Here is a 23,296-nt window from a genome sequence, read left to right on the forward strand (position 1 = left end):
AGTAGAAGCAGAGACGGACCATAAGGAGTTCTGTAATCCATCTTTTATTTCTGAATGAGAAGGGACAAAGTGGCCCTTGGGTTCCAGTAGAAGAAAAGAGCTACAGGCAGACTCAAGATGCACTTGGAATTTCAGGATGTAATAAAGACAGCAAGAGAGAAATGTTAGGCTTGAGCACATAGGTGGAGAAGAGCAGGTCTTTAGGGAATGGGAATCAAGATTCTGTGTCTAGGTCAAAATGTGTTGCTCAGGGATTAATGGCTTGCCTTTGTGCTCAAAAAAAGTTTTTGTTTTTCTTTTTGGGGGGAGGACAGAGTTAGTTTTGAATTTTATGGTTCTGTTATTTATTGCCTGTGGACTATTGGACAGAAGTTTTCAATGACCTCATCTACAAAATAGGCATGGCAATTAATATAAGCTTTTTGCTTGATGTGAAAAGTGAGTGAGTTAATTCTCCTGAAGCACTTAGAACGTGATTAGCCATCTGTAATTTCTCAGCAACAGCTAGTGCTGACGTTATCTTAAGAGTTAGAGTTGCCTATGTATCTGAATGAAATATTAAATAGAAACAGTCACACAAGCAGAGTATGTGAGTCTGGAGCTTAGCGACACCAGGGCTAGGGATGACCCTTGGTGGTCAGTGGCATAGAGACCAACACTTAAAAGCATAGTGTGAAGGAAGATAGCCTAAAATTCCAAAGATCGACCTGACTGCATCCAGTGATACTGACAGGGAAGAGGAGGAAGTGGGCATGCCTGACCCCTTGTTTTGGCAAAGGGTAAGCTGATGTGTCCTTGACAAGAACCATTCTAGAGAATGGTGGAAATTGATGCTGTCTTGGAAAGGCAGGAGAGAGTGCTAGGTTAAAAAAAAAGAAAGGGGGAAAAAAAAAAAGAGCAGCCAGGGAGGGTTGGGACCTTGGGATGTCTTAGGAAGCTTCTTTTAATGCAGGTCTAAAAAACGAGTGTATGCTAATTGGGATAATTAAGTAGAGAAAGGAGAATTTTATAGTATGAGAAAGGAAATAATAAGAACAAAGCGAGCCAGCAAAAGTGTGGACTGAGAGCTACCTAGATGGGATGGGAGCTTCTTCCCTGCGCAAGAGGGCAGAGCACAGACTAGCTACAAGTGAGACAGGGTCTGGGTGCTGGAAGGATAAGTTTTTATTAATTCTGCACCTTTTACCATCTCAATCCCAGAGTAGCCAAAGTGTCAGTGGGAGAGGAAGTAAATGAACATCTTTGCTTCATTTTAGTTCTCAGCACAACATTTGCACCTTAGTTTCCAGGAGCTCAGGGAACCTTCAGGTCTGATTCTGGATTCTGCACTCACCGTACCTTCCAGAAGGAAAGCTAATACTATCTGTGTTTGGTTTTGTTTTCTGCCTAAGGGAGAAATTTACACACATGAAAATAAGATTGGCTTTTATCCCTGACAAAGATCTAGAACCAGTAACCTGAGCATTTAAGAAGTGCATAGCACTAGTAACCAATTTGACTTGTCCTTAGTAAATAGGTTATTCTTTTAGGCTTTTGATTTTGGAAATTGGAGTGTCCCCATGGGCACAGTTTACTCTGGGCTTGGTCCGGTATTTGGTGGAGTTCTCTTTTTGTAGGTAAGAAGGGCACTAAGTGCATGTCCCTGTAAGGTACTGATGGGATTATGAAATCACATTTATAGTGCTGGCACTTAAATTGATGCACTCATCAGTAGGGCATCACAGAAGTTTTGATTTTGATTCTGTCCTCCCAGAAACCCAGATAAAAACACAATAGGCCAGTGGGGACAATGAACACAGGAGAGGCGAGAGAGGGAGGAGAGATGAGAGTAGATGTGAGATGGAGGGAGCCTTCTAACTAGAAACAGCTTGCCCTGGGGGTGCAGGTGGGAAGTCACTCAGGCAGGCAGAAGCCTCCACCCCTAATTGCCTCTTCAGGATCCCATCCCTAGTACCGCACCCTGGCCCTGTGTTTCTGCAGAGCTATAGAGGGCGGTCTGACCATAGCAGTCTTGTCTGAAGTACCACATGCTCTTCAGCCGTCAGACGTCTCAATGATGAATCTCTGCATCCTGTTCTGCCCTTGTCTCACTCTGCCACCCCTGCAGGCAGCCTTCAGGAGTCCTCCAGCCTCTGGTAGCTGCTGTCTATAACTCACTTCCTTTGAAGGGGCCTACTTACCTCTTTGCAAATACATGAAAGTACCTTCATTTATGCAAATATGGATATTAACACTTCCATAGTGTCTAGAAGAAATGTTCTCTCAGACCTTATAATGTTCATGAGCAACAAACTATGAAGGTTAAGCTGCAGGACTGGCTTCATTCTGTAATCAAGTGTTCTCATCCAGTTAAGGCAGCACACGTGCCCTATCTCACCTTCTTGTGTTGCACTGTAATTAGTCAGCTAGAGAATGCTGACCTGAGAGGATGCAATTAGTATTTTCTTTATGAAGTGAAAACAGACCTTTGTGGATTTTCTCTCCTTTTTATTAGTTCTCTATTACGTGTAATTACCTTTACTGTTAACAGTTTTTTGTGAGACCATTATAATTTAATCTTTCCACTATATTCATAAACACACAAATCCTTTGACCCACAAGCTAGAAAAATCAAAACTTCAGCACTTGAATCTGCCGGGACACCTTTGCTATTGTTGGAGAGGTGCCTTTTCTGTGCTTGGTTAGCCAATGACTTCATGGCAGTTTTGCTTCCAGGGTGTGGACTGTTCTCTACTCCAGCTGCACACTGGAATCACCTGAACCCTGTGCCTAGGCCCTGTCTCAAAGTCTGACTGGTTTGTGGTAGGCCTACTGGCCACCAAGAGCTCCTCTGATCTTCAGCTAAAGCTGAGCAGCATTGCCTGGCAGGTATATAACAGAGAGAGAGAGAGGTATGGGGGTTCTTGGTGATTTGTCCACAGAAAACCCCCAAGAGAATGATGGATGGGGCAGGGCAGAGGTCCTGCTGGCTGACGTATAGGATACAGGCTGTACCTGGGAAGTGCAGCTTCATGCAAGGAGTTCTGGGGCATTGTAGGCCGGGTGGACTCTTAATCCAGACAGCTTATCAGATACCTTTATTATTTCCTGCAGCCCTCACCCTGCCTTAGACTTGAAGCAACTCTTGATAGCAGCCCACTGCTTCCTGGAGGTCTGTTAGGATTCTCTTTTCATAAAGATACCATCGATGAACTGAAGCTTCTGGGGTGATAGTAAATATTAGGTACTGGCAAGGACAAACTGGAGGTCCCTCTCTCTTCCCTCTCTTTAGGTGTATGTTGTGTATACAATCTCAGAGCTGGAAGGGTTCCTAAGGTGTTGAGATACCGAAACCTACAGGACGTAAGTGTGCTGCGTAAAGTTGTGCAGTGGGCTTTAGTTTTGTTGTGTGTTGTGCAGCTCTGGGGACTGAGGTCTGACCTGCGTTATCCAGCAGCCACTCTCCCACTGAGCTGCATCTCCAGCTCTGCAGTCATGTTTTCAGTCTCAGAACTAAGAGTAATGCCCACTCTGTTTGGCTGTATGGTCATTTCTTTTTCTGTCATATAATGCTCTCTTCTAGTATAGTCTCTTGAATATTTCAAATAGAATAAAAATTTTCATGGTTTGAGAAGAAACTTGACTTTTGGAAACTTGTATCACTCATTCAAAGTCAAGCCTCGTAGAATATTTGTGATCCATAATTGACTGAGAATTCACAGTGATCTGGACCATTGTCATCAAGCCAATTGTGGACAGTATCACACTTCAGTGTCACAGAATTTCTCAATTGCTTCAGAATTTCTTATAAACTGAATGGACAGTATGACCTTATGGAATGAATTTTGAATGGACTATACCATCTGCTTGCTGAGGCTTGAAATTTCTTTAAGGGAAATAAAAACTTCCATTCTACAATTAGAAGAGAAGCCTTAAGATGCAAATGACCTGGAGACATAGATCACTGGAACTTATTCACAAATTGCAGTAGATAAGTGAGTGTAATAATTATGGGAATAACCGTCTCCCTAGTTAGTGCCTCTTAGGCCCCTGTTTCTTGAAGCCTTGAAATGCTTATCAGTGTGAGTTGATACAAAAAGTAAAGTGGAGTTGGGGCCTGGATGCAAGGTTTGCCTGTAGAAGTGAGACTCCAGGTTCAAGTGTCAGCACCACAAAAGAGAAAGGCAAAACAGCCGGAAAAGATGGAGTGCACCTGGTCCTAGCTCCTGTGGAGACAGAGGCAGATGGATCGCTGAGATTAGGAATTTGAGGTCATTCTGAGCAGCACAGGGACTCATGTCCAAACCAAAGCAAACAAAAGCCACACACACACATATACATGACACATAACCCACATATAATACATATAAAACACATAATTACATGCATATACATACACACACACACACCAGATAGAGAGCCAATGTTGTTTATTCTTTGCAGATAAGGAAACCAAGTTTCTGAAATGTCAAATAGATTGTCCAAGGATATGTAGCCAGTAAGTAAAAGAGCTGTGCCTTGTGTGGACCTTGTCATACACTATTTAATAAAAATATAATAACTTATTCATCTAAGACCAATGAGCTGAAATTAAAATTTTAAAATTACAATGAGAGTCCTTTAATCCATTTTGTCTGTGTTAACATTTTTTACTGTATTATTTAACAGAATCTTAATAACTTTTTTATCCTTTAACCTAGTATGCTTCAAGATTTATTAACTGTTTAGTCTCCCATTTCCAAACCAGCATATGGAATTTACTTACAGTGATCTCATTGGCCTTTGTACGCTTGTCCTCTGGTGGATATAAAATAATGAAGGACTTAACAGAAATTCCGGTTTGTACTAATTGGGTAGCCATATCGTGGTGTCTGAGAAAGGTTTCCAGCTGAGGTGCTCTCAGTGACGCTCTTTAGGGAGGTTAGCTTTTCACAGAAGATCTAGGTGTTATAACGTTAGGTCCATGTTCTTTGGTTGAATACTTGACATTTGTTTTCTGGAGAACAGTAGTTCTTATTCTTATCAGGCGAACATGTCTTTTTGAAAGAAATATTCAGTGCCCCTTATTATCCTAAATAAAGTTCATAGAAAATAAGGCTTTTTTTCCAAAATCAATAAAATGCAACCTTTTTTAGTGGAATCTTATAGACAAATTCTAAAATTTATACAGCAGCATACAGGATCAAAAAATAGCCATGTCAGCTGGGCATGGTGGTACACACATGTAATCTCAACACTAGGGAGACAGAGGCAGGCGGATCTCTGTGAGCTCAAGGTCAGCCTGATCTTTAAAGCAAGTCCAGGACAACCAATGCTATACAGAGAAACCCTGTATGGGGGAGGGGCATACCGCTTGAGGAAGAGAACAAGATAGGAATATTCAATTTATTGTCTGTTGAGCTCATAGCAAGAATCGGCACATAAGAGCTTCTGGTGATGCTGGTTAGAGTTCATTTCCTAGAAGTTTGCTAAGGTCTACTTAGTATTTTATTTTTGTGTGTGTTGGTTATATCACAGTGAAAAGGGAGGTTGAATAGATATCATGGTGTAGCTGAGCTGTGAAAGAGAAATGAAACAAATGAATTAGACTGAAGACTGAGGTGCTACAGTAGCTCGCACTGCAGGTGACAGCCACCTCCATGTAATCTTCTGCTTTAGGAAACTACTCACCATGTGGATCTTAAACTGTTCAGTGCCTTGGCTTTTGTTTAACTATTTGAGGAGTTATTTCTTTTTAATGATATTTTAAAAGTTCTGATTTATACATAGTAACAGTACACATTTATGAGTGCAGTAACATTTCAAGATAGCATAGTAGTCAGTGATCAGTTGAGGATAAGTGGGCTCTGTGGCCTCAGCTCCAATCACATATGTGTGTAAGAACACTCAAAATTCTCTTTAAGATTATATGACCAGAGCTACCTTATTGTGCTGTAAACCCTTGAGACATCTTTCTCTAGCCCAACCTGCCTTTTCATTCTGTGTTTCCTCCTCCCCTACCCAGGCTCTGGTAAGCAATAGTCCAGCCTCTGTTTCTTTGAGATCAGCATTGATCTTCTACAAATGAATGAGACTGTGTATTTGTGTCTCTGTGCCTGGTGTACTTCTCTTGTCTTCCAGTTCCATCTGTACTGCAGCAAATGGAAGGCCTCCATCTCTTCTGGGGCTAAATAACACAACACTGTGTTTATAGACCACAAGAGCTATTTCTTAATTAGTCATTCTGAGTCCCCTGTGCTGCATACTGAGCTCATTAACACTGATCCGTAGTGTAAATGGGGACTGGTTGATCATTATTTTCAGCAGCAGACGTTCATATTTTTGCCTAAGCTTTTGGCATTTTATATTTGCAGGCGCCCTTATTTCTTTTGCATTATTGATGTACCCTGTATTTGTCATTAATGAGCTTAATTACTTACTCCATTGACAATTTAACTTTGGTTTTAATTTCCAGCCTCTGGCTAACGTCTTACTGTTTGGTGTCATCACAAAATTTAGCTGAATCATTTCGCATCTATATTTGTTGGTCATAGGTAAACATGTTAGATGCATAGCATGTTCATGGCAAGTATCCTAGTGCTCCGTGATCTTGAGGACGGTGTACAGCTGCCTTGGGGATAGACTGTTCCCTTTATGGAACAGCCTAGGACATGGTGTGGTCATGGCTAGTATCCTAGTGCTCCATGTACAGCTGTCTTGAAGTTAGACGGCCTCAGATGTGTATAAAGGAAGACTAAAGTTAGGTTTAAAAATCATCACCCTATTTATAAGCAAGGATAAAAATTAAAACCACACAACTCTGCTTGGGGTAGAACTCAGTGATAGAGTTTCTGCCTAGCAAGGCCCTGAGTTCCATCCCCAGCAGTGCAAAGCATAAAGAAAACAAAAATCTACAGAAGCATATACTCAGAAGTAAACAAGTAAAAATGCCTTACCACCAAAAGCTACATATGTTTTCTAAACCATTCTAGGACTTTCATTAGATATATATCATTAACAGTCTTAACCACTGCCCAGTCTTGCCCTGTGACTTTTGGGGTGTAGGTGTGGGGGAACATGCCAGTTTCCCAGCTGCATGATAGTCCCTCCTTTGATGACATGAGAAGTGAGAAGGGTTCACAGAGGATCCCATCACAGGTACAGCCTTCTGTTACTGTTCATGCATCAGGTACCCGACAAGAACCAGCTTGAATAAAGAAGAGCATTTGGCTTACAGTGCAAGGGGATACAGTTCACCGTGGCAGAGAAAGTAAGACAGCAGGATCAGGAGGTGGCTCATCATGTGAGCTTGCAGTCAGGAAGCAGAAAGTGGACGGGAAGTAGAATAGGACTAGGAAACCCCAAGGCCCGCCCCTGCTCGCCACAGTAGTTACATTACTTTCCCCAGCGGCTCCACCATCTGGATGTCCAGACACATGAGTCTATAGGAGCAGTTTCACTGTCCAGCACATCTGCTAATTAGTTTCACAGCCTGTGAGTGGCACTGTCACTGCCCAACACAAACGATTCCATTTACTTAACTTCTGTTGCCTCTTATATTCGTGCCGCTGCTTATAAAGCATTAAAGGCGAATACCCCACAGGGCTGTAGGAGTTCTGGGTATTGCTCACCATAGTCACTGCACAGAACTGTGTCCATTTCAGTGAAAATCTTGTTTTCTTGGTGTTATAAATTGTTAAGTCTTCTACTTGAAGACAAAGCTGAAAAGTATTTTTTTTTTCAGAGAAATGAAATACTGTCAGTGGTTTTCCAAAATTTATAGATGTATGAGTAGCTTGGGATGAAATTGCCATAAATATTTAGGTCTAGTAATGTAATTAATTTATATTCCCTCATTGTTTGGCATTTAGTTGGTTGAAAAGAAGACTGCTCTGAGAACATAGAAGATGTTAAAATATTTTAAACCACCATTTTTAAGTCTTTCAAAATTAGTTTTTTTGTCTCCCTTCCAGACTTAGGTCATACTCTTGAGTATGTGTCAGTGCTGGTGTGGGGCCAGGACTTTGAACATGCCACGCAGGTGCTCTGCTATTGAGCCACATCCCAGCCCTTAGAGTGTTCTAGTCACAGTGAATGTGTTTCAGGTACTCAGAAAGACTGACAAGGTCTCATCAATGAGATGTGTAAGCATTTCCAAGATTTTTGTAATAGCTTCTTTGAGATATAATTCACATACCATTTACTCTTATCTGTTTAAACTATACAGTACAGTGTTTTTTGTATTTGACATTTGCTTGACTTGCTTTGTGTGTGTGTGTGTGTGTGTGTGTGTGTGCATGTATGAAGTCATGCCTAAGCATGTGATCTGTTGTGTTTACACTAGTTTATTTTTTGTTGCTGTAAAGAATGCTGAGAAGCTTCACATTATTTTTTAAGTTTGTTTTATTACAGTTTAAATTTATTTGTATTACAGTTTGAAGGCTGAAAGTCCAGACAGCATGACATGGTTCTGGTGAATGTCCTTCTGGCTCGAGTCACGTTAGCGTGGATGACATCTAGAAGGAGGGCATTAGAGAAGGAGAGGTCACATAAACAGGCAGTAAGGCAGGGAGATCAGGCTTGTTCTCTTTTATAACAACTCTGTTATGAAACTTAATTTAGAGTCTCACAGGAATTGCCTCAGTTTCTTCCAAGGGTGGAATTGAGGGGAAGACGTAAGCTCTACCTCATAAATATCTCACTATCTCCTAATGTCACTGCTCTTGGGATCAAGCCTTTGGGAGACCAAGCATATTTAGACTCCAGCATTCTTTCACTTAATCTTTCCATGGCCTGTCCATGTGACGTGTGTGTTATTTCATTCCTTTTATAAGTAAGAGCCCACTCTATTAATATATCATGTTTTGTTTATACATTCATCAGTTGAATAGAGATTATTCAGAGCCCAAAATCTTTGATGAGGTTTATTTGGTGGTAGGAATGGCTATGAAAATTATTTCCTATAACCAGCTCCTTAGTAATTAGCAAATTAAAAACCCTTCCTGTGATCAGTGAACACAGGGAAAACTTAGATCTGCTTACAGCCTCCCCAAATCAGGATGTCACTGAGCTACCAGGGTGGCGGGAGGGCAAGCAGAGGACATGGGCCCCTGTGTCACTGAATTAGGGTGGTCATGTTGTCAGTAGGTGAGAATAAAGAGACAAGGGCTACACCCAAGGAGCGTATTAGACACCACAATAGGGACATGTTGCCAATACTCCTGAATAAAGACGAATCCATACACAGATATCTCATGAAAATAGGCCTAGTGATCTGTAGCCCTCCTGGCTTGGCAGTGTGTATTAGATTCTCCCGCTCCGGACCTTGTGTCCTCATTCGGGGTTGGAAAGAACTTGCTCCTCTCCCTCTTTTCTTTAGTATGGGGTAGACTCTATGTGCTAAGCACACACTCCCTCACCAAGCAATTCTTTCCAGACCCAGGCTAGAACCTACTGTTTTTATTATATGATGCACAGAAATATATAAAAGTGATACATGGAGAAATATCTTGAGAACACTCTTCCGGCTAGTTGTAGTGGCTCATGTAGCCCAGCGCTTGGGAGTGGAGGCAAGAGTGCTGCATATTCAAGGCCAGCCTGGGGCACACAGGGAGACCCTGTATCACACAAGGTGAAACCATCTTCCTAGGGAGGGTAATAAAGAAGAGGTTAGGAAGTCCTGCCTGAAGCAGAAAAGTCATTACTTTGAGGGACCTAGGAAATGTCCCTGTTAGGGTGTGTTGCTAAGGTCTTTCTATAGCAGTCCTGAAGCTCACTTGCTCTCTCACTCATTCTTTTGCACACTCTCTGCATCTCACCACTCCTTTTCTAGCCCTGTTCTCTTTGCTTGGAGTGGGAGAGCCAGGAAAAAGTGGTAGAAGATAGGAGAAATGGACCAGAATACATTCTAGCAGATGATTCCCGACTGTCTGATTTGTAAATGGATAGCCTCGTATATAATTAGGCCCATTTCTCCATCTCAGTCTCAACACATTTACATGGTAGTTGTGCACCCCTCCACATATTTCTCCCTGTACTTAGAGTCAGAAAGAGTGATTTTGTGTAATTTATTTCCCTTGGAAGGCTCATCTCATACCAACACTTTTGTTTCATCAAAAGTGATCCTTTATATTTTCCCCTTAAATTTCCAATGCAGTTAAATCTGACTCTTTATGGGCCATAAGCAAAGACATAAATGATAATAGAAAAAAACATTCTTCAATTATAGGAGGCAAGAGTTCCCGGGTGCCGTGCTCAGCTGCCAGCCTTTCCCATGGCGAAAGCTGGTAACAGATGACATACAGGTTTGTGTTCTCTCTCTCTCTCCCTCCCTCCCTCTCCTCTTCCCCACTGTGTGTGTGTGTGTGTGTGTGTGTGTGTGTGTGTGTGTGTTCTGCTTGGGCTCATGTGTGTGTCTTTCTCAGGAACAAGGCCCCTCCTTTGAAGCAGGTCCATTGGCCTAGGGCTCACCACATCTCCTAGTCAGGTGAGCTCCAGGGATCCTGCTGTCTCCAGGCTCCGAGCACCGCCACGTCTGCGTGCTCACTAGCTCTGAGAACTGTACTTAGCTAGCACTTTGCCAACTGAGCTACCGCTCCAGCTCCCTGATTATTTTGTTTTAACCTTTATCTTTGGGGTGAGCAAACTGCGATGATCAGTTACTCAGATGCTGCTTCATGTTGTAATAATGAGCTAAATGAAAAGTCAACAAAACCCCATCTTCATATGCTTATTTGCCCAGCCAGTACCAACTGTTATGTATTGGAGCACAGAGGTGAAAAAGGAGACACTTCACCCTCTGGGGGTTACAGTCTAGATGGAGGATATAAAATAAAGACAAACAGACCTTTCAGTCAGACAGTTACAAGCAGGATGCCCAGGAGGAAGAGACAGGAAGAAAAGAGAAGAAAATGTCAAAAGAATGAGGCTGTGAGTCAGAATAAGTCACAGCAGTCAGCAGGTCTGAACGGTGGATCCAGCAGGGTGCAGTGCGGGAGTAGACCAGCGGCAGCTGCAGGCTGCCTGCAAGAAGGAGGAAAGGAGAAAGGGTGATGCTAAAGGGAGGACAGAGGCCTCCTGTTCTCTTCTCTTTCCCTCTTCCTAACACGTGCTTAGTGGAAGAGGATGGCTGCACACTGGCAGGTCCCTGTGACCTGCACCGTCCATTATTCAAAGATTTAGTAACATTTATTGGTAGGGCCTCTGTTAGCTGTTATTTTTGAGATGTGGGGAACAAAAGAGAGCTGTAAAAACTGTAGAATAGCTGTGGGGTGACCCTAGTAACTATGGATGTCTTCCTGTTGCAGACAGCAGGGGAGGGTATTACAGCTTGCCCTCAAACAATCCGTGTTAAATAAGCACCTTGACAAGCTCGAGGCACCAAGCAGCGATTGCTGTGTTCTTGCAAACAGTAAATTTTGTCAATTATCTTTCTCAGTGATAGACAGTCTGTACCTATAGAGCAGTAATCCACAAAACGTCCACATTTCACGAAATGTTTGTGAGTGCCCTGAAGAGTGCACATGCTAATCACACTTGTAGCCGCAGGCGCAGTGGTGGAGTGATCTGGGAGGAGCGGCGCACATTCCAGGTCTCTGGGGCTGCAGAACAGCCACAGCAAGCATGTGCTCCATACTTTCCATTTCACAGATCGGAACACTGCTGAAGTTTGGGTATGAGGTCAGTGGGACAGAAAGGCTTAACTAGCCCAGTATCAAAAGAGTGTGCCTGGTCAAACTTCATTCAGAAACAACAACCAAAGAATCTCTGTGACTATCAAGCTCCAGCATAGGGCGGTGTGAAGCCTTAAGGGTGGCGTGTGATGGAAAGGCAAAAGATGGCTGACTGAAGGAATGAATGGAAGGGAACCAGCTAGATGGGGCAGTGGGGAAGGCAGTAGAATGATGTATAACCAAGCATATGTATGAAAATGCCATGATAAAACTCATTACTTTGTAACTAAAAATAAATTTAAAATATTTGAAAGCAATGGGATAATATGAAAGCATAGAGTAAGATAAATTACGTGATAAAAGAGAAAAGGGGAAAGCAACCCACGAATGCGTACACTCAAAAATGACAGCTAAAACCAAAATACCAGATTATCATTCGCTGAGTAGATCAGGCTGGCCTGGCTCACAGGTCCACCTCCTGGATTCTGTGATTAAAGGCTTTTACCACATTCCCCACTTCGAGTTAAATTGACTATATTTGTTTTTGTTGTTTTATTTTATTCTTTGCTTGAGGATTTTGAGTAAATTTTAGACTGTTTTTGTAACCTCTGAGCATAGAAGAATTTGCTCTATATACTTTTAAATTTTCTTACGTTGGAATCTCTAACTCATTTAGAATTTACCCTCATGTGTAATTTGAAGCACAGGTGTGTTCTGTGGTTGCCTAGTTAGTTACCCAAACAGCACTTACTAAGAAGTCTGTTTCTGATGGAGACGCCTGGCATACAGTGCACATCTCTCTTCACATGCATGTCCTTTCCGTGTCTGTCTTCTCCAGGGTCCATCAGCCATCTAGTAATGTGCTGACTTGAGGCTATTTTAGCTCTAGCATGTTTTCAGCGTTGCTTTTCTTACTGCATATTCTTGACTGTTGCTTAATTCTTTGGACTTAGTCTTATCAGCTTGTCTGGGTCTTGGTGCTGAGGAGTGTGGCTTTTTTCTTTTTATTTTCTAGTTATTTCATTTAGAATGAGGGACGAGTCACATCCTCTAATTTTGTAAGAACATAAGTCTTTCTATTTGTTCAGATCGACTTTTACTTCATGTCTTAGGCTTGTTTCCTCTCAGTTTGAGCTATCTTGAATATGCTGACCAGGTTAGAGAATTCAAGTAGAACTGGTCTCAACCTGGGGGTTGCAACTCTTTGGAGGTTGAATGACCTTTCACAGGGGTCACCTAAGATGATCGGAAAACATATTAACATTAAAATCCATAACAGTAGCGAAATTACAGTTAAGAAATAGCCACAGAAATAATTTTATGGTTTGGGGTCACCACAACAGGAGGAACTGTATTAACTGATCATAGCCTTAGAGAGGTTGAGGGTCACGGCTTTTCAGAACTTCTTAGCCAGCATCGACATGTGTGCCTGGAGCTCAGGAGAACAAGGCAGGCTAGAGATAAACATGGGAACCACGTTCATGTCTAAGAGTCTGTGAAATGGCATGTTGCCATCATGTGTGAAGGTGTTGACTTAGTAGCATTTTCCCGAAAACTTCACCAAAGGTATCTCATTCATAAGAGACATATGGCCAGGCATATTTTTGCCAATAATATTTGAGAGCTGTTTGTTTAAAGAATGTTAAATGCCATACGTACTGTCTCATAAATGAAAAATTTTCATTGTTTGAGTTTTTTTTTACCGCATCTTTGTTTCATATTATAAAAATAGATGTCTAGGCTTGTATTAACTATGACATTTTCAAGATAAAGTTTAAGTCATTAGTTTCTTAGAGTAAATAATATACTGATGTGTTATAGCCCAGAAAATATAATAGCTTAGCTTTACCTGATTGTAGAAGGGGGCGGGGGGATGACTCAGTGAGTTCATCTGAGTTATACTTTGCTTTTAGTTTAGGAAATTATACACATGTACAGCTATCTACAAAGCGGTATGTTCTAGAGCCATGGTTCCCAACCATCCTAATGCTCCGGTTCTTCAATATAGTTCCTCATGTTGTGACCCACCCAGCCATAATATCATTTCATTGCTGTAATTTTGCAACATTTATGAACTGTAAATCTCTGGTATGTGACCCCTGACCCACAGGCTGAGCACCACTGTTCTAGAGGTAGCATATGAATGAGATTTTCAATGAGAACTGTAAACATGTGTTTATGAGCATGTTTTTCTCCATATTTTGGAAGTATCTTGTGCATTAGAAATAAGAGTTTTAAAACAGGTGCTGTCTTATTGTTATCTTCCATTATCAGACTAATTCACATTTTAAAAAGCCTGGCAGACCATCTCAGGATAATGCTGTGCTGTGGCAGATGAAAGATGATGCTAAGGAGTCTGGTAACTCATACAGTGATGTCACTATTGACTGGTTGCTTAATTGTTGCTCCAGCATGCTAACATTTGCAGTAGGGCCTGAAGCAAGGCAGCCTTGTAGAGCCCCCCCTTTGACATGTGAAGGGGCTGAGCAAAGAGAGAGAGAGAGAGAGAGAGAGAGAGAGAGGAGAGTGAGAGAGGGTACAGTGGCATGTGACACTGGGAACGCTACCTTCAGCATTAGTTGTTAAAAGTCTGTTTGACTGCAAGGCTTAGGGAACAATAAAATTTGCTGCCTATTCTTAGTAAACATCTCTTTTCTCTGTCTATTCCACATAGCAACTGTTTTCTCTGTAGTATTTATAGCTTGTGTTTGCGGTTTTTTTTTTTTTTCAGGGATTTATTAGGCCAGTATACAAACATAATGGCCCTCATAACTGTACCTCTTGAGGCAGGGCCAAGGTGTCAGCTTAGGGGTGGAAATACTGCAACCTAGGTGAGAGGAAAACAGATTCTAGTGTGTCCATCACCCTGTCCATACCTCAGTGCTTTGGATTCTTCAGTTTCCATTGTTTTAGTGGGTAAAGAAAATAACAGGACATAAGAGCCTCCTTAAAAAGGAAAATGTAGGTCATTGCAGAGCAACTCAGATGCGTCTTCCAGCTCAGCATGCCATGGCACAGACTACCTTGCTAGAGGAGATTTGCAGGCAGCAGTGGCAGAGCCGGCTGTGTTAAGTGTCTTGTGGGGCTGGGGCCACTACGCTCACTGCATAGGGACTGTGACTTTAAATCTGCCCTTGCACTGTGGGTAAGAAAAAGTCTTGTTTTTAGGTGTTATGCTAGTGGGTGTTTGTTGGTGGTGTTATTATTATTATTAATTCCTTCCCTTAAAGAAAAAAAATAATCTCCAGAGAACAAGCAGGGATCAGCTTTCCTTTGATCATGCATCTGATTCGCCATCATTTGGGTCCTTCTATGTAGTGATTCTTAAATCAGTCAGGATAGATGGACAGGCATCATACATTTTGCTAGTCTTCTAACTAAGTGTGGTTTTGTAATTATTTACATAGCTCTTTCAGGATTTCCTATTGATTTTCTTTGTAGACTTCAGCATAGGAAAGCATTGTGAAAATGAAACACTTTTGCTTTCTGTTGAAAACAGTCCCTTAACTGATTTGTCCTACATGGTCCTTTGTAACCTACCCAGCCTACCTCCCTTTGTTTCTTGGTTCTAACTGAAGCAAGTCTAGCATGCTGGGAAGATAACTTCAGGTACATGACCAGAATTCTCTAAAACCCCAGCCAGATTCTGCAGCTTGTACCCAGGAGAAGCTGGCTGCTCAGCTCCTTGCCCTATCCCAGGCTTGTGCACATTCATCACAAACAGTGAACATACCTGAAAATCCTTGGCTTTAAATATAAAATTTCAGTGAATTAGAATTCAAAATTAATACACAACACAGAATCCTCTTCTGTTGCTCCAAAATGGCCCCTCTGGGCTCATTCTAAAAGTTGCCATTTGAATTGGATTGGGAACAAATATTGGAGTTTACTCAAAATGACTCACTGTTTAATCTCTGGTAATTTCTCTTTATTATGTGATCAGCAGATGTGTTTCAAGTTGATTCAAAAGGAAAATAAAAGTTCAAACGGTTAAAAGTATGATTATCAGATAGTTTTCCAGATTTGAAGGAAGATAAAGTTAAAATCCATTGGAGAAATGCTCAGCTGCAGCACTCCTTGGAAGCGATGATTGATCAAGGCCAGAGCTTTGCCAGCGCGAATGAAGACTCTTAACACTGAGCTTCACACATGCTCTTGCACACATCTGTTTAAAGTATGTGTATGATGTGTACACATGAGTATGTGGGTACAGTTACCTGTGCACACATGGATGCCGAAGGAGGCTATGAGGTGTCTTTCTCTATCACTCTCTGCCTTACTGTCTTGAGACAGACTCTCACACTGAACTGGAACCTTGTAGTTTCAGCTAAGTTGGCTGGCCAGGAAGCTCCCATGACCTGCCTGTCTCTGTCTTTCCTGCCAGGGCTAGGGTTTCAGACTGCCATGCTTGGACAGCTAGTGTTTTCTTACCCACTGAGTTATCACCCAATATATGTCTTTCTTTAGCTTTCTCCCATTTGTTCCTGACTGTGTCTATGTGTTCCCTAACAGAGGTCAAAATAGGGATGTGCTCTCTGATTGCTTCCATTTTTACCCAGCTCTGCCTCTTATTAGTGGTGTGACTCCTTTGGGGACCAGTTACTGAGCAAGGTGATAAACTGCCAGTCCTGTTAAGGATTGATAAGGCATGGAGGCTGGTACTGGTTCCAGACGCTGTGCTGCTGTGCTGCACACAGAAACCCACACTTGCTCAGTGCACTCCTCACTGGGTGTTGGTCCTTCTTGAGCAACAGCTCCATCTCCTTAACCCTGTGCTGGGTATCAGAGAGATGCTCTCAGTGCTCTCACTGCCACTCTCGTGGAGTTCCCTCCCATGGTGAAGACACAATCTACTGAATTAAAAACTGTCTGGGTCTCAGTCCTGAAAGGAAACATAAGAGGGTGGTATTGTGTATTGATATCTGTGAGGTGTGGTGTGAGGCTTGGTGAAACTTGGTGATGGTAGAATTTGGAGATTTTATTTTTATCCAACCCCCAACAATACTTAAAATTGACTGCTGCTCCTCCTAGTTAACTATAAAATGTTAGAACTTGTAGGCTGGATGAGAGAAGGTGCGAGGTGCCCCTCTCACAGAGCAGAACAGAGCAGAGGGTTTCCTCCATCCCCTTTTTACCCTATGCTCTCCCCCCCCCCCCATTGCTCCTGCCCTTCACAGTTTGTCCTCCATGCATGCGTGGCTCAGGAGGAGGCCCACTTGGCGAGTAGCTTCCAACACAGTCTGCATAAGATCATCTCACAGGCTTGGCAGTGATTACTTCTGCTTGTAATCCCAGCACAGAGACAGAGGCAAATGGCTCTCTGAGTTAAAGGCCAGCCTGGTCCACACAGTTAGTTCCAGGACAGCCTGGGCTACATGGAGAAACCCTGTCTCAAACAAACAACAACAACAAATCCTCTAACAGAGGCAGCCTGCTGGCTTCTGTTGATTCTGAAACATTTCACCCTTTCCCAGCTTCATAATGCTTGCTCCCTCAAATGGTATGAGTTGTGATGTTCTGGCTCATTGGGTGTGGAGAACTGTCCTAGGTGCTGAAGTGTACTTTTCTCTCTTGGCCTCTGCTTCCAGAGTGTTGGGCTTAGAGGTGTGTGCCGCCACACCCAATTTGTTTAGCTTATGAAAACACAGTGGGCTTTGGCCACTTCCTGACTGCATTGGCTTGGATTTATTTACAAGTATATTTGGCTTTTTGCTGTTATAGAATACGCCTCGACACAATAATTTGAAGGTCTTTGCAGTTGCCCTGGGAGCAGAATGGTCTCTGCACATTGGTTTATACTGCAGCGCCAATATGATGATTAATGCATCTTTGCCAGGGACTACACGTTGTTTTGTTTGTTTATTCGCTTATTTGTTACAGTGCTGGGAGATGATCTTAGGACCTCACACACACTAGGCAAACACTCTGCCGCTGAGCTCTGTTTCTAGCCTGATACTCCATTGTGGAAGCAGAGATTAAGTTTCTGAATTTGAATCCGATTTCCAGGCCTCTAGCTCCCTAAAAGTTCTTATGTGCTGATACAGGGTTACCGTATTTAGGTCATGGCAATTTGGCTTTTCTTGAGGCAATTTTTTTTTCTAGTGACTGGCAGAAATCATTACTCTCTGTGGCAAGAAATGAAAAGTTGGCAGGAGCCTTACAATAATTGTCTGATTGAATTTATTTTTTTGAACTCTTGTGCCAGTTTCCAAATTATCTTCAGCTACAGGGCTTCTGTTTTCTTTAAAGGTTCAGGGTGAGTGATATACATGCAGCTTCAGTCCTGCCCAGGTCAGTTGTGAAGGTGCCAGAGGCCCTTCCCAGCACACTCTGGACAGAAGCCAGTGGCCACAGTGCATCCTAGAGCTGCCCAAGTCAGAGCCAGGAGCAAAAGGCAGCTTCTGTATGTTTTGGAAACACGTACATTGTGACTTGACTACTTCAGTTTGTTTGAAGGTATGGAACAGCCGAGAATCCCTTTGTACGCTTTCCCTGAACAAGAAGCACGAAGGGTCTGAGCAGCCAAAGCCATGTTTCCTGCCTCGTTCTTGCAGTATGAATTGGTAAACATCAAAAAGGCCAGACCTCTATCCCTGAAGTAATTTCTGAATGTCCCTGAAATAGAAATGTGAGCTGAATGCCATCATTTCACCTACAGCCCAACACTCTTCTTTTTATCCCTTGCTTTGCCAGCCTGTGCCAATTTGATAATAACAAGCCCAGAACAAAACACATCTGTTTATTTTCTCTTATCTGCATTAACAACTAGAAATGATTTTGCTTGTTTGAGCTTCTCTCTCTTTAGATTTCTGATATTTATTTTGAATTTGCTTTTTGGCAGAATGAGCTCTCATGCATGCCAGGCAGACTCAGGGTTGTGTGTTTAGCAGCTGAGGGTATTTTTGTTCTTCACTCACTCTGGACTGGAGCTGTCAGTCTTTATAGTCTGACTTTTATTGTCCTGGCTGGGCTGTCAGTAATGAATGCACTCTTATATTGGACCATGCTGGATAAGATCACATCTCTCTGTCCTGTTCCTTTACCTGCTTAATTGACACACCTTGGTCTACTCTTGTTCTAAGACATTAAAGACACAGAACTGAGGGAGTAGGAGGAAACGGGTCAGTGCTCTAAACAAATGGCTTTATGTTCCTACTTTCCCAGAATTTTTTTTTTATGGTAAGATATGCATTACACAAAATAAAAGTACTTTTTATTTTACTTTTTGAAATGTGCTCATGGTTCATCTGTGTCATAATGAGTGTCGGCACTTGTGTCTTGCTCACGACTTAATAGTGTGCCACAGTATGAGTACAGAGCCATTTGTAGAAAGATAGGTATCAGGGAGTAGGTATCTTTTGCAGTTGATCTTTGAGCTTTGCTGCATAGCTGCTGGGAATACCCGTGTCCAGTTTCTGTGTATCTGCGTGTGTAGGTCTCCCTGGGTTACTGCCATGGCTATAGCTGTAGCAGTTCCTTGTTGAGCTTTCTGAGCATCTTTCAGAATGTTCTCCATAGGCGAGTGCTAGCAGCCCTGTGGGCGGTTCTGACTTGACACCCCATTGTAACATTCTGTTATTGGTTGTCTTCATCCTCATGGGCACCTGGTTTTGATTGCCTCCTCCTGAGGAATAATACTGTGAAACATCTTTTCATGATGATTGGAAATTGCCTATCATCTCTGGGAAAATGTCCTACTCAGCACCTTTGTTTATTTTTAAATGGAGTCATTTTTGTTTAACTTGTGCAGCATCTGGTGACACTGTTTTCTTTAACTTTTTTTAGTCAATGGGTTTTTAATTTCTTTATATATTATGGGTTCTAGATCTTTATCATATCTGTCATGTAGAAAGACTTTTCTCTCATTATGTGGAGTGTCTCTGCCCAAGTCAGAGCAAGGAGCAGAAGGCAGCTTCTGTATGTTTTGGAAACATGTACGTTGTGAGTTGACTCCTTCAGTTTGTTTGAAGGTATGGAACAGCCAAAGATCCCTTTGTACGCTTCCCCTGGACAAGAAGCACGAAGGGTCTGAGCCATCAAAGCTATGTTTCCTATGCTCCCAACACACTTGCCCTGGTGTAGTTGAGGGGACTTGTGTGCACTAAACATCAGCTTTACTGCCAGCTTACTTTCTTGTCATATCCATTCAAGTGCAGAGTTTCTCATTTTGCTGAAGCCTAGTTCATCCCTTTTCATACCTGAGGAACTCTTGCCTACCCCAGGGTCATAAAGATACACAGCTGCGTTTTCTTGTGAGGGCTTATAATTTTAGGTCTGATACTGAATCTCTCATCCATTTTGAGTTAGTTTTTGCGTGTCGTATGAATTAGGGGTCATGAATTCTCTTTCATGCCACAGTCAGTTGTCCTCCCAGCATTTGTTGAAGATTCCCCCTTGCCCTCTTCACATTTTGTTTTCAGACTTACCTATAGCTTTCTATGCCTACATTTTGGTAGAATTTATTCCTGAATATCTTACGGTTTTTGCTGTGCTGGCGATGGAGCTCAGGGTCTGCACATGCTAGGCACGTGCTTTTACCACTGCACCAATTCCTCAGACTCCTGTTCTCTTATGCTGCTGTCAGTGGAATTGGTTTCCTTAACTCATTTGTCATATTGCTTATTCATAGAAATTTAACTTTTTTGTTTATTGAGTATATTAAGCACTAGAAAGAACATTGTCTAAATCCTAGCACTCAGACTGGAGGAATGAAGATTAGAAGTCTGGGTCATCCTTGATTAAATAGCAATTTCAAGACCAGCCTGAGTTACCTGAGACCCTGGTTTAAAACAACCACAATCACAACAAATCTCTCTCTCTTTTTCTTTCACACACACGCCCTGCCAACAACAACAAAAATTCTCATTACAGTTTCAGATATGTTAGAACCACTTTACAAAGCAGATCTTCCTTGGGATTCTCTTAAAGAGATTATATAAAGTTAACGTATTCAGCACTTTCTGTGTCACACACTGAGACGCTTACATTGCATTAGTCACTCTTCACTTCACTGCGAAGCCCTTGTGAGCTTCAAGCCCTTGTTGGACTCAAGCTGAGACATGGGCCTCACGGTCTGCCCACTCAGTGTGTGCTTGGTCGGCGCCCACGCCTCATACCCTGCACTCTGGCTGTAGCAGATTCCAGCTCTGTCTGTGGATTTGTCCATGCTCTTCACACTCAACACTTGCTCTTAGAAGTTCTTCTGTAAAGAGTGTTCTCTGTCTGTTAAACTAAGACATTTCTTTGCTCCCATCCTCTTTACCGCGGTACTTAAACATCCCGAAAGCCTGTGTTCTTAACTACCTGAGGATACTGCCTTTGGGACTGATTTTTAGCAGCTCTCACCTGGAACCCAGGCAATGGATGAAGTAATGTGGAAATACGCTCCCGGTCTCACTCTTGATCAGGGTTGGTCCCTTCGCACAGCGGCATATTCTGTCATCCCAGTCCTTGGGGGATGGAAGCAGGAAGGTGAGGGGTTGAGAGGCATCTGTGACTATTTGGGGAGTTCGAGGCAACCCTGGCTACATGAGATGATGTTCATGCATACACGCACACATGCATGTGCGTACACACGTTCGCACACAGCACACACCAGACCAAAACGCACACGCACGAAATCCAAACCCAAGCAAATAGTGACAAAGAAAGCAAAAACAAATCCAGACAGACAAGCCAAGACTCTTGTTTTTATAGGGGATGAAAAAGAAACAAAAGGCGCCTGAGTTTTTTAGCTGAAACCCTGACTAAATTGCTGGCATTGATTGAAACATAGATGACCTGGGAGAGGATGACAGGTTCATGGACATTAATAGAGATGTTGTTGCTGTTTGGATGTTATAACATGTTATAACATGTTAAACATGTTATAGTAGAAAGACAACTTTCCTGCTATTTTATTTTTTAAAATTACTTAATTTCTGTATTCAGTAAACATTTTTTCTTCCATGCAATGATCATCGAAATAGATGTGGCCCGTATCTCCCTGACAGGTAAGCTGACTTACAGGAGGGTTAAGTAAGTGGCCACAGTTGACAGGGTGGGTAGGCACCCAATAAAGGGAACAGTTGTCACATGCCCAAATCGAGTATTTCTTCTGTTGCACTGGGGCGTTTTGTGTGATAGGTCTAGTATTTTTAATTCAACCAGTAGACAGTTTGAAAGTTTGGTGTTTTAACTCCGTATAGGCTTAGTACCTAAATATAGGTAGTATTAGATGCATTATGTTAAAGTCCAGAAAGATTAAGATGCTAGTAGGATTTAGATGTGGCCCATTGAAAAACTCTTTACAATGGATTTAATTTAGTTTTTGTTCAGAAACTCATTTGGCTTTGAGATACAGTTATTTCTTGGTGTTTTTTCAAATGTTTTTGCTATGTCCCATGATAGAACCTGATAAGAGGACATTGGTGAAAGGGGTTCCTGAATATATACTTCATCTAAAAGCTTTTCCTAGAACAAGCATCTCTCCATTCTAATATTGGAGAATGTTTATCATCTTGTAAGACCTATGAGAGCATGACAGTGGCAGAAGCTCTGAGGCACTGAGCACCCTGTGTGAGACCTTGGAGCCCCAAATAGAACAAGTGCTTTTAAAGATAATTGTTGGAATAAGCTTTAGAAGGTTGAAATAAGAAGAGTTTATTGAACTCTATTTCACCATTAACTTTTTTCCTTTGTTTTATATATTTATTTTTCTCCTTTATTACTTTATTTGACAGGATGGGAGTTTTTTTATGTTTCAGACTTGTTTGCTCAAAAGAGAGGGGATGGTAAGTGGGGAATTGAGTCACTGAGAACTAAAGAGTAAGTGGATGGAGAACAAGGAAGGGCCTGGAGGCCATTGCTACATAATCAGCTTGTGGCTTTTATTTTGTCTTTTTAGTTTGTATAGTACAGTGGAAGCCCTCGAAGGGGGTATTTGCTTCTTTCTTCATATGTGCTTTGCCTCAGTGTGTGATACACAAAACGAAGCAGTTTTTTATTCCTGGAGTGGCCTTGTGTTCATGACAAGGTCTGAGAGTGTTGGGGTTGGAGAAGTAGCAGGGAGAGAGCTACTGTGACTTCAGGTACTCTCTTCAGCCCTCCGTCCTTACGCCACTGTGCCTTGAAGGGCTGGAGTTTTGAGTGATTTTCTCTGGAACCCAGTGATACGTCAGGACCAAGTATGTGGGTACATTTTGCGGTTAGGATGGATTTTGTGTTATGAAGGTTGTACAGATCCAGTGATATCGTGTCACTTTTCATCCTAACCCTCCCAGAGCTCCTCATTGTCTGAGATCTGTAGCTTAAGATGCATGGTCCACCTATTTTTGTTCTCTCATCTGTCCCAGTGTCCGGATCCTTCCCTTCCATGAGCTCGTAGGCTCTTCACAACTCAGTACTTGCATTTGATGTGTCTGTCATACAGAATTGATCTTTCTCTGTTGCCAGCGTAAAAATCTTGCTCCCATCTAAGCTCCTACCTTTCCCACGCCATCCACCCAGTGCTTTGTGGTCCTGCTTTATTTTCTGTTTAAGTTCATCACAATTTAGAGCCAGGTCCTGTAAGGATTTGTGTCCCCCGCTGTTCTTACTTTCTTCCCCATGCAATTTAATGGGCTCCGTGGGATTGGTTAATAACAGATACTCATGTCCTACCTGGTCCCTGCCCTATACCAGCAGCC

The 23,296-nt window shown here is 42.3% G+C and overlaps 1 protein-coding gene across 1 annotated transcript in view; it reads left to right on the forward strand.

Moving 5' to 3' along the window:
* Positions 1-23,296, forward strand: part of Btbd9 (BTB domain containing 9) — a 340,575-nt gene that overhangs the window by 156,189 nt on the left and 161,090 nt on the right. The window lies entirely within an intron of this gene.

This window comes from Psammomys obesus, unplaced genomic scaffold (genome assembly GCF_907164565.1).
Source record: "Psammomys obesus unplaced genomic scaffold, mPsaObe1.curated_primary_1811, whole genome shotgun sequence".
Taxonomy (NCBI): domain Eukaryota; kingdom Metazoa; phylum Chordata; class Mammalia; order Rodentia; family Muridae; genus Psammomys; species Psammomys obesus.